Raw genomic sequence first — 12,162 nt, 5'->3', positions numbered from 1 at the left:
CTGAGCTAAACAGGCGCCGCCTAGCGGCACTTTTGCGTACTTCGTCCGTACGGTCGTCTGAATCATCAGACTTCAGCTGACAACACTTGATATTTTCGACTAATATTTGCAGCTATGGCGACCCATTACTGCTTGGCTACACATCTGACACGTAGCCGATGTTCTCTCCAAACAAAACCACTTGCACTTCAGAACATGACTTTCACACATGTCTGCAAAATCACCTTCACCTTCAAGTACAGTTTTCTTGCGACTGATGGAGACGTAGGCAAATTTTAAAGTTGCTATTTCCACTACACCACGTTAATCAGGAAATCAGTAATTTACATCTGCAGCGGAAAAAAATTCCGTTCCGCCCAGCGTAGGGCTCGAACCCTCGACCCTGTGATTAAGAATCTCATGCTCTACCGACTGAGCTAGCCGTGCTGCCTCGTTGGATACCTGCTGGGTAGCAGATCACACAGTACTCGTTTGGGTTGGTTGGTCCCATACAGAATCTCTCCATGCTGCCTAATGTTTTCCTAACGTCACACTCGTCACGTACTTCACTTTTATTTCATAATCATTTCTGAGAGGTAAAGGAATTGCATGACAATCTGCAGAGCTAGCGGCGTCAAAATTAACACACATACTTGACGTGACTCAAAAGCCGAACGAGTTACTTTCCGACGTTGTTTTAGATGTGCAAGTGCCAGTCAAACCTCGCAGTGAGGGCACTCTGCCGACCATTTCGCTTGTTAACACCGGTCTTTTTGTGTGTGTGTTTCAAGCTCAAGATCATCTCCAAGCATAAAGCAACATTCAGACGATTTCGTACCGCACAATTGCTACATTAAAACGGTATGTTTCTCTTTCAGATCTGGAAAAACACGACCGTGACAGGATTCGAACCTGCAATCTTCAGATCCGAAGTCCGACGCCTTATCCATTTTTTTTTTATTATCAGATTGACTTTGTATATTTCACGAGAATTCAGACAACCATATTCAAATCATCATTTAATATTAGCTGCAAAAAGAAAATCAACAAATTAGTTGAAACACAAATAAAACATTACTTCTGAAGGGGAAGACCAACCCGTTATCCCACCCGTATGAATTTTGGGTATATACACTCCTGGAAATTGAAATAAGAACACCGTGAATTCATTTTCCCAGGAAGGGGAAACTTTATTGACACATTCCTGGGGTCAGATACATCACATGATCACACTGACAGAACCACAGGCACATAGACACAGGCAACAGAGCATGCACAATGTTGGCACTAGTACAGTGTATATCCACCTTTCGCAGCAATGCAGCTGCTATTCTCCCATCGAGAAGATCGTAGAGATGCTGGATGTAGTCCTGTGGAACGGCTTGCCATGCCATTTCCACCTGGCGCCTCAGTTGGACCAGCGTTCGTGCTGGACGTGCAGACCGCGTCAGACTACGCTTCATCCAGTCCCAAACATGCTCAATGGGGGACAGATCCGGAGATCTTGCTGGCCAGGGTAGTTGACGTACACCTCCTAGAGCACGATGGGTGGCTCGGGATACATGCGGACGTGCATTGTCCTGTTGGAACAGCAAGTTCCCTTGCCGGTCTAGGAATGGTAGAACGATGGGTTCGATGACGGTTTGGATGTACCGTGCACTATTCAGTGTCCCCTCGATGATCACCAGAGGAGTACGGCCAGTGTAGGAGATCGCTCCCCACACCATGATGCCGGATGTTGGCCCTGTGTGCCTCGGTCGTATGCAGTCCTGATTGTGGCGCTCCCCTGCACGGCGCCAAACACCATCATTGGCACCAAGGCAGAAGCGACTCTCATCACTGAAGACGACACGTCTCCATTCGTTCCTCCATTCACGCCTGTCGCGACACCCCTGGAGGCGGGCTGTACGATGTTGGGGCGTGAGCGGAAGACGGCCTAACGGTGTGCGGGACCGTAGCCCAGCTTCATGGAGACGGTTGCGAATGGTCCTCGCCGATACCCCAGGAACAACATTGTCCCTAATTTGCTGGGAAGTGGCGGTGCGGTCCCCTACGGCACTGCGTAGGATCCTACGGTCTTGGCGTGCATCCGTGCGTCGCTGCGGTCCGGTCCCAGGTCGACGGGCTCGTGCACCTTCCGCCGACCACTGGCGACAACATCGATGTACTGTGGAGACCTCACGCCCCACGTGTTGAGCAATTCGGCGGTACGTCCACCCGGCCTCCCGCATGGCCACTATACTCCCTCGCTCAAAGTCCGTCAAGTGCACATACGGTTCACGTCCACGCTGTCGCGGCATGCTACCAGTGTTAAAGACTGCGATGGAGCTCCGTATGTTACGGCAAACTGGCTGACACTGACGGCGGCGGTGCACAAGTGCTGCGCAGCTAGCGCCATTCGACGGCCAACACCGCGGTTCCTGGAGTGTCCGCTGTGCCGTGCGTGTGATCATTGCTTGTACAGCCCTCTCGCAGTGTCCGGAGCAAGTATGGTGGGTCTGACACACCGGTGTCAATGTGTTCTTTTTTCCATTTCCAGGAGTGTATATATATATATATACATGCCAAAAAAAAAAAAAATAAGAAAAAATACAACAAGGGAGGGGACTCAAGCTCAGGGAAGAAACAGGAATCACAGGGGAACTTAACCAACACCTTGACGGTTAAACACAAGAAAAAGCATATTCGCAAAAAGCGTTCGGTATTGTGGTAACCACTGCCATTTCCAATGCGCAGTTGACAAATAATGATAAAAAACGCGGGGATCTGGGTCATTACCGCCTTCAATGACGTAGTGGACATAGTAACCCAAGAGCCAGACAATCGTGTTCGTTTTCGTCTGAGGAAAATAAGAGATGTCCGGATGTAAGAAGATGTCGTCTGGGAATGCGGTTTCAGGCCCTCTAACAAGAAAAGCTAATTGGCGGCGGACCCAGAGCCAATGATCCCGTCCGCAAGCAACTAGCCTGTGAAGTAAGGTGTCAGTTTCATGACATTCCTTACACTGATCAGTTGGACGAAGGCCAATACGAAAAAGACGATCACCAGTAGGTATCAGACGGTAAATGACCTTATACCACGTTGAAACAATCTCCATCGGCAAAATGGGAAGACTAAGATGAGACCAGACCGTTTTCCATGAAGTTTATGGGGAAGCAAGTTCAACAGAAGAAGGGAAACATGCTGTATCCCAACGGATTTGTAGCACGTTGGTAGTAATATGCGTCATAGAAAGTATATCAGCACCCAGAATACCAACAAGTACAAAGTTTTCACGAATGTGCCGCAATTTAGGATTAATCCGTCCAACATCAACAGGAGGGGTCAGACTGGCCGGCCGGAGGCGGGAAAGTAAACGAGAGGTGACTGAATGCGGAGCCCGCGTACAGGTTAAAACATTGCGGCGGGCAAATAAGATGAACGTCTTCACTTCGATATCTGAAAGACCCAATCCTCCAAGCTTCCGGACACGGAAGACATGGCGGCGCCACAGAAATCGACTAGACAGCTGTTTCAGCCTGCGGGCCATCATCGCGGGAAGCGGGAAGACCTGCGCAACGTAGTACATTTTACTGAAGACATAGGTCTCTAAAACCCGTGCCTTGTGAAGGAGGATAAGGGAACGGCGGTCATGTTCAAGGATCGCCCCGTGAACACGACTCGTAACCTCACGCCAATTTAGTGCCGCCATTTTGATCGGATTACGATCCACTATGATCCCCAAGGTCTTATGGCGATCGACAACCGTCGCCCAAGGAATGACGACATGATCAAAGCCTCTCAACGGCAGGAACGTGCATTTGCGATCATTAATGCGAGCACCAGCAAGACCACAAAATGAATCCAAGGTATCCTTAAGCCGCGGTATGTCCTCGGCATGTCGTACTAAAACCATGACGTCATCGGCGTATGCACGGACTGCAAAAATTTCCCCCAATATATTCCAGCCACGTAATTGCATGGTGAGATGGCGAAGTAAGGGCTCTAAGGATAGAACAAAAAGTGACATGGATAAGGGGCTTCCCTGGGGTAACCCCCGTCTGATCGATATCCGGGGGGGTAGGGTGACCGTTCACAATCACCGAGACACTGATACCGGTAAAAAGATTAGTTAAGACTTGTCGAGCATCATTATTAAAGCCGACAGCGGTGAGCACTCTCGATAAAAAATCATGGCTGACGCGATCGAACGCTTTTTGGAAATCAAGAAAAAGCAAAGCCCCTGGGATATTAGCGGCAGCCGCCACCGAGATTACATCGCGACATTCGAGAACGGAAGTCAGTATCGTGCGTCCAGGCACACAGCTTTGGTGGGCGGCAATAATGGTATCGAGCAGCTTAGAGAGACGGATATTAATTGCTCGAGCGACAAGTTTATAATCAAAGTTAAGGAGAGTAATAGGACGGAGGGAATCAATTGCAGGTCGACCTGTGGATTTCGGGAGGAGGACCATTCTGCCTTCCTGAAAAGGAGCAGGAAGTGAGACTCCCCGCATCACTTCATTTACCATTGACGTTAAGGTGTCACCAATGAGCGGCCAAAATTGAACATACAACTCCTTAGGAACACCATCTAATCCAGGCGACTTGCGGGACTGCGCTCCTGCAACAACATCATATATGTCATCCTTCTGAAAGGGACGCAGAAAAGCGTCGTTTAATTGAGGAGTAACGACGCGAGGCAGCAAGGAGGTAAAGTCGTCAAGAGAGGTTTTCGCCGGGACATGAGTATCGTACAGATCAGTAAAATAGGTGTAAATGAAGTCAGAAATGTCACGGTGAGAGGTGAACACGCGGCCGTCAGCGGTTGTGAGGGAGGCAAGGCACCCACGTTTCCGGCGCGACCGTAAACGGACTAGATGGTAGAGTGACGTCAGTTCCTCTTGTAGAAGGGAACGTGGTTGAGAACTCGTCCGCAGGCCCTCCATTTGAATGCGTTTGAGCTGCAGCAATTTGGCTTTGATGCGCTGTATATCAGTAACCCGGAGGGGAGCATGCGTAGCACTATCGTACAGTTGACGTAAGACAGAATAGTAAAATTCTTGCGTTCGTCGATCTTCTGCCACCTTCGCAGCCCCAAAACGCATGAGAGCACTACAGATGTGTGGTTTTGCATACAGTGTCCACCATGCCACGATAGACGGGTACCGGTCCATAGTACGAGAACGAGTCCAAATGTCCTCCAGGACGATACCAAGGGAGGTATCTTGCAAATACGCGATATTGAGCATCCAAGGAGGACGAAACAATTTTACCGGTTGTCGCTCGTAATTAAACGTAACGGCTACAGCGCAATGATCAGTAAAACAGGCTGGTATCACATCAACAGCCAGAAGTTGCCCACACAAGGAATCGGAAATTTAAAAGCGATCGAGGCGACTGCTAGACGTGGGAGTAAAGTAGGTATGTCGCACAAGTGTAGGATAGCGAGAAACCCACACGTCACGCAGGTGCAAGGAGCGCACAAGGTCATCGAGTTCTTTACTGAAATTAAAATTAGGAGACTGATCTACCGGCCGTAGAACACAATTGAAGTCCCCACCTAAAATTATCTTTGTCGGGGATTTTCGAAGCAGGTAAATGACTTCTTCTTTATAGAAACTCGAACGTGCCGTAGTACAACCCGAACCAGAAGGGGCATAAAGAAGGAGTAAACTGAGATCATAAAACGTGCACCCGATCCCCTTCCACTGTCGAGTACTTCGAAATTCATCAACGGAATGCCTTCTCTATAAAACAAGGCAGTGCCCGTAGAAAGTTCGGAAGCGACATTAAAAAACGTCGATAACCCAGGAATGGAAAACTGGTCGAATAGGACTTCCTGTAAAAAAACAACATCTGCCCCAGACTGACAGATAAACTGTCGCAAAGCGGCGAGCCGAAGCTCAGAACATATTCTGTTAATATTCAGAGTAAGAAATGTATATGCTTGCATGGAACTTCAACCCAGAAAGAAGAACAAAGATCGGTAGAGAGCCGTCAGCTGACGGAGCAACATACAAGTAATCATACCAGAAACAAGCGCTGAACCACAGAGAGAAAAACTACGAAACAGAACCCTCATCTTCCCACTGCTTTTTCTTCGGCCGTGACGCGGCTCTCTGTGGCTGTTTACGGATTCGACTGCGGCTCCGCGGTGCCGACGCTGCAGCGTTCGGCTGCGTGGGAGCATCATGTAGACATTCCGTGTCAGATTGCGGGAGAGAGGCCTCTACATCCCACTCGTCCGCAGACATGGGTTCACGGTGGGACAGTTGGTGAATAACAACGGGATCCACTGGCTCTGGAGAATCAATCAGTTGTTTGATGGGAGGAGGCTGTGACCCAGAGGGGGCGACAGAAATTCCAGAAGGGGGATGCGAAACAGAGTCAATAGGAGAAGTGTCAGAGAGAACCGGAGAAGACACGTGGCAACCAGAAGCAGGTTCCGTCACGGGCGCCTCCAAAGAGGCTGCCTCCAAAGAGGCTGCCGCGGCAGCAGGAACAACGTCAGATAAGGTGTCAGGGAGCTTCTGCAAAGGCGTGATAGCACCTGTGGCGTCCTCATCCACGAATTCCGACTGAGAAAGAGAGTCCTTTACCGGAGGCCCATCGGAAGGGCGAGCCAATAAGGAAGATTCATCAGCCGCATCATCCTGTGTTCGCCGACGCTTGTTGTGAGAAATCTGCGCGGGCGCATCGGAATTAAGGGCAGCAACATCCCTACTCAAGGACAACGGGGGAAAATCACGGCCGTTGTCGGGTAACGGATCACTGCGTCCCTCAGTAACAGTGAGCGATTCAGTCCGAGATCCTTGCGGGAGAAGATCAGCTAAAGTAAATTTTTTACGCTGTTCGTATGTAGGTCTTAATACCACCACACGCCGCGGACAATTAGTACGGAAATGACCAGTTTCATTACAATAATAACATGTTCCTTCCTGGCCACTGTACGTGATATGGACCCTATAACCACATACCTGTAGGTGAGAAGGAATAGGTTTTTTGACCACCATTTCCACCGACCGAATACCACTATATACCTGTAAGCGGTGCTGAGCAGACCAGCGTTCCTTTCGAATATAGCGTACGTCCCCATAAGGAAGCAAAACGGACTTCAGAAAACAGTCGTCAACCTCGGGCGGAAGGTTAAATATCCGAACATTCGTATATATCACTTCTGCATTTGCCAAGAAAACCATACTAGTGGAACCATCACGGTGCTTAAAGGGTACCTGAGAACCATGACGAGAAAGTAGCCTATCAACCTGGAGCGGGTCAAGAAACTTAACAAAAAACACATATAATTCGCTGTCGAAATATGCGGTATGCACCTGATCAGTAGTGACCTTAACTGTAACCAGTCATGTATCTCCAAAGAACCGGGCTGGACGTGACGCGTGGATTTGTCAAAGGTAAAACTGACTGTACCTGTACGCGGAACTTTCGTGGGAACCATGGTGGACATCACGGCGAGAGACGACGCCGCGACAGGAAGGGCCGCACGAACACCAAACACCAGCCGACAACCAGCAATGCGACGCGCACGGAGACCAACACGGCACTAAACTGACAGGAGGAAAACACGCTGCGCTATGGTAGAGGCGGAACTAAGAGCACGACCTAGTCGCCCGACGCGTGAAGCGAGAATGTGTTTATTTCTGGAGGCGCTGCGTATCGATCCCAGTACCTCTCGCACGCTAAGCGAGCGCTCTACCATCTGAGCTACGCCCCCCCCCCCCCCCCTTTCATTAGGCCACACGGTCACTGACGACGAAGTATAACTTATATACGACTCATCTCAAAACGCTCACACCCCCTGAGAAATTGTGTTTTCGTTCCACACAGCCGCTGCCCCTTACTCTTTCCCACCCATTCGTTACATTCAACCTCGTACGAGGCCGACCAAACATAGACAGGAAAACAAGACCACACACTTTGCACATTCGGAATCGATGGCAGGATGACCCTCGCCGCATTTGCTACGATAGCCATTTGCTACTTCTGCAGAAGCGGCAGCGGCGACGACGACGACGACCGCGAGAGGCTCAGAGATTTGTGAGAAACACATCTATAAAATGTAATTCAGACTGCCTCGTCCCACATTATGCTGTACCGCTTTGGCAAATGCTTTATCTGCGCCATTCGCCTTAATCACGAGTAAATCATAATAAAACGCCTGTCACTAATTGTTCGTCATCACAGATAGTGTTTGCTATACGGCCATGAAGCGCAACTGATTTCCAAAATTCGTATTTCTCCTGTGAGGATGGAACTCACGACCCCTGGTTTACTAGACCAGTGCTCTACCACTGAGCTAATGAGGCGCCGCCTAGCGGAACTTTTGCGTACTTCGTCCGTACGGTCGTCTGAATCATCAGACTTCAGCTGACAACACTCAATATTTTCGACTAATATTTGCAGCTATGGCGACCCATTCCTGCTTGGCTACACATCTGACACTTAGCCGATGTTCTCTCCAAACAAAACCACCTGTACTTCATAACATGACTTTCACACATGTCTACAAAATCACCTTCACCTTCAAATACAGTTTTCTTGCGACTGATGGAGACGTAGGCAAATTTTAAAGTTGCTATTTCCATTACATCACGTTAATCAGAAAATCGGTAACTTACATCTGCAGCGGAAAAAAATTCCGTTCCGCCCAGCTTAGGGCTCGAACCCACAACCCTGTGATTAAGAGTCTCATGCTCTACCGACTGAGCTAGCCGTGCTGCCTCGTTGGATATCTGCTGGGTAGCAGATCACACAGTACTCGTTTGGGTTGGTTGGTCCCATACAGAATCTCTCCATGCTGCCTAATGTTTTCCTAACATCACACTCGTCACGTACTTCACTTTTATTTCATAACCATTTCTGAGAGGTAAAGGAATTGCATGACAATCTGCAGAGCTAGCGGCGTCAATATTAGCACACATACTTGACGTGACTCAAAAGCCGAACGAGTTACTTTCCGACGTTGTTTTAGATGTGTAAGTGCCAGTCAAACCTCGCGGTGAGGGCACTCTGCCGACCATTTCGCTAGTTAACACCGGTCTTGTTGTGTGTGCTTCAAGCTCAAGATCATTTCCAAGCATAAAATGGTCAACAGCAACATTCAGACAGTTTCGTACTGCACAATTGCTACATTAAAACGGTATGTTTCTCTTTCAGAACTGGAAAAACACGACCAAGACAGGATTCGAACCCGCAATCTTCGGATCCGAAGTCCGACGCCTTATCCATTAGGCCACACGGTCACTGACGACCAAGTATAACTTATATACGACTTATCTCGAAACGCTCACACCCCCTGAGGGATTGTGTTTCCGTTCCACACAGCCGCTGTCCCTTACTGTTTCCCACCCATTCGTTACATTCAACTTCTTACGAGACAGACCAAACATAGACAGGAAAACAAGACCACGTACTTTGCACATTCGGAATCGATGGCAGGGTGTCCCTCGCCGCATTTGCTACGATGGCCATTTGCTACTACTGCAGAAGCGGCGGCCACGACGACGACGACGACGACGACGACGACGACGATCGCGAGAGGCTCAGAGATTTGTGAGAAATACATCTATAAAATGTAATACAGTCTGCCTCGTCCCACCTTATGCCGTACCGCTTTGGCAAATGCTTTATCTGCCATTCGCCTTAATCACATCTGAGAGTAATTCTTAATAAAACGCCTGTCGCTAATTGTCCGTCATCGCAGATACTGTTTGCTACACTGCCACGACGCGAAACTGATTTCCAAAATTCGTCTTCCTCCTCTGAGGATGGAACTTACGACCCCTGGTTTACTACACCAGTGCTCTACCACTTTTTTTTTTATTATTATGGGACTAGAACCCACAATCTCCGGTTTAGGAGACCGATGCCTTATCCATTTTTTTTTCTTACGACCCCTGGTTTATTAGACCAGTGCTCTACCACTTTTTTTCCCTTTTTTTTCTCTTGTCTTTTTTGTTTTTTTGTTGATTTATTTCTTATTCTTTATATTTTTTTTAGACCCGTGGTGTACAAGACAGATGCTCCTCCCCTTTGTTTCTTTTTTTACCATTTTTTTGTTTCGTTTTCGTGTGCCATTGTTTAAATGTTAGGGGTGGCAATCAGATTCAGGCCTGCGGAAACAAAGCGGGCAGGTGTCGAAACCCAAGGCCTGGCCACGATGATTCCACCGTCCTGTTTCCGAATGGCACCTGTAAAACGGCGTCTTACTTTCCCCTACTGTCTCGGTTCTTGGTCTTACTTTTGTTTTTCTTGTTCGCCCTAAAGGTCCACGTAAACTTCAGTCCAGGTGTAGAGAATAATTTTACATAAAGGCGGCAAAACCAGCTACAGTATAAAAGAAATCGGCTCACACAGGCGACCTTAGCCAACACCCTCCCTTTCAAATGTCAGGCTAAGCATATTTGCAAAATCTTTACGGAGTCCTGGCAAGCGCAATCGGTTCCAGTAAGCAGTAAGGATGTACTGCCGAAACGTTAGGTGTTCATCCTCTTCATGACAACTATTGACAAAATGTACGAAGTGTCCAAGCAACCACATAACGGTATTGAGCTTCGTTCACGGATAAAAGGAAGAATCGGGCCGTACGATGATGTCAATGGTATAAGATGTTTCGGCAGTCCTAGTGACAAAAGCCAGTTGTTTCCTGAGCCAAAGCCAATTAGCAAGGTGCCCACTGCAGGTGAATCGATGCTCAAGTGTGTCCAGGAGACCACACCGAGTGCAGTTGTCCGTGTCAGAAAGACCAATACGGTGCAGTCGTACGTTGGTGGGGACCAAACCATTAACTACCCTACACCATGTGGACGCCACAGCCATTGAGTGGATCGGCAGACTAACATTCTTCCAGACGTTCCTCCAGGACACTGATGGAGACGCCAGTTCGATTGGATTGGGACCAGCCAGCCCCTCACAACGGGCAATCAAGCTCTTGGTCGTTGGCACCGGTCGTCGCAAGAAGACGTCACCGAGGTAACTAACCGCAATTTAAAATTCCCGGACGTGTTCCAACTTAAAATTGAGGCGACCAACGTCGACAGGTGGAGCAAGGCTCTTCGGACGCAGAACAGTAAAAAGTCTGGATGTAATTGAAGTCACTTCTTGCGTAACAATGAGACTCGTACGGCAGACGTACAAGGCAGATGCCTTGCGAGTAATGTCAGTGAGGCCCAAGCCTCCGGAGATACGCGGTTTCGTCATAATCTCGTAACGCAACTTGAATAGATGACCCTTCCATATAAACCTGCTAGACAATTGGCGCAACCTTTTCGCCACCATAATGGGAAGTGGGAACAGCTGAGCAACATAATAGGCTTTACATAACACGTACGTGTCTAAAATTCTGACTTTTTGCAAAATGGTAGCAGAGCGCTGCTCATGGACCATCAGAGCCCCCTGTATCTTCTCGGTGACAGATTTCCAATTAAGAGCCGCCATTTTTATAGGACACCGATCAATGCTAATCCCCAATGACGTATGGCGATCGACAAAAGTGGCCCAAGGGACACCAGCATCGCTAAACCTTGAATATCAAGGGACTTACATTTACCCTGATTGAGATGCGCTCCAGAGACACAATAGTATGCATCAACTGCCCCTTTCAACAATGTGATATCATCACGTTGACGGAGGAGAACAACGACATCGTCCGCGTACGCCTTAACCGTGAGCTTCCCACCAGAGAGGGTCATACCCTGAAGCTTGAAAGCAAGAGTCCGAAGCAGCCGTTCCAGGGACAATATGAATAGAGACATAGAGAGCGGACTACCCTGAGGTACCCCTCGGCGGATAGCAATGGGCGGCGTCAGCTGCCCATTGACTGACACCCGAGCAGTTATTCCCCTATACAAATTACCAAGAACACCACGTGATGAAGCGTTAAAACCTATTGTATCTAAAACACGATTTAAAAACACATGACTGACGTGATCAAAAGCCTTGTAAAAATCGAGGAAAGCAAAGGCACAATGAACGTTTGTAACCGCCGCAACCGAGACAACATCCTGATATTCGGCTACAGGGGTCAGAATAGATCTACCAGGAAAACAACATTGATGTGCCCCAATCACAGACCGAAGCAGAGAAGACAATCGACTATTGAACATTCTAGCAGCTGTCTTGTAATCAAAGTTCAGCAATGTGAGCGGACGAAGATTGGCAGCAGATAAACGACCAGTGGACTTC

At 48.5% G+C, this 12,162-nt stretch overlaps 1 non-coding gene across 1 annotated transcript; it reads right to left on the bottom strand.

Moving 5' to 3' along the window:
* Positions 1-9,148: 9,148 nt before the first annotated feature.
* On the bottom strand, positions 9,149-9,221 carry Trnar-ucg (transfer RNA arginine (anticodon UCG)). The gene has a single exon. It is a non-coding gene; the product is annotated as a tRNA-Arg (tRNA).
* Between the last annotated feature and the right edge of the window lie 2,941 nt (positions 9,222-12,162).

The sequence above is a fragment of the Schistocerca gregaria genome, chromosome 3, assembly GCF_023897955.1.
Source record: "Schistocerca gregaria isolate iqSchGreg1 chromosome 3, iqSchGreg1.2, whole genome shotgun sequence".
In the NCBI taxonomy this organism is placed as follows: domain Eukaryota; kingdom Metazoa; phylum Arthropoda; class Insecta; order Orthoptera; family Acrididae; genus Schistocerca; species Schistocerca gregaria.
The sequence above is the reverse complement of the archived record's forward strand: the minus strand, read 5'-3'. Positions and strand labels throughout refer to the sequence as shown.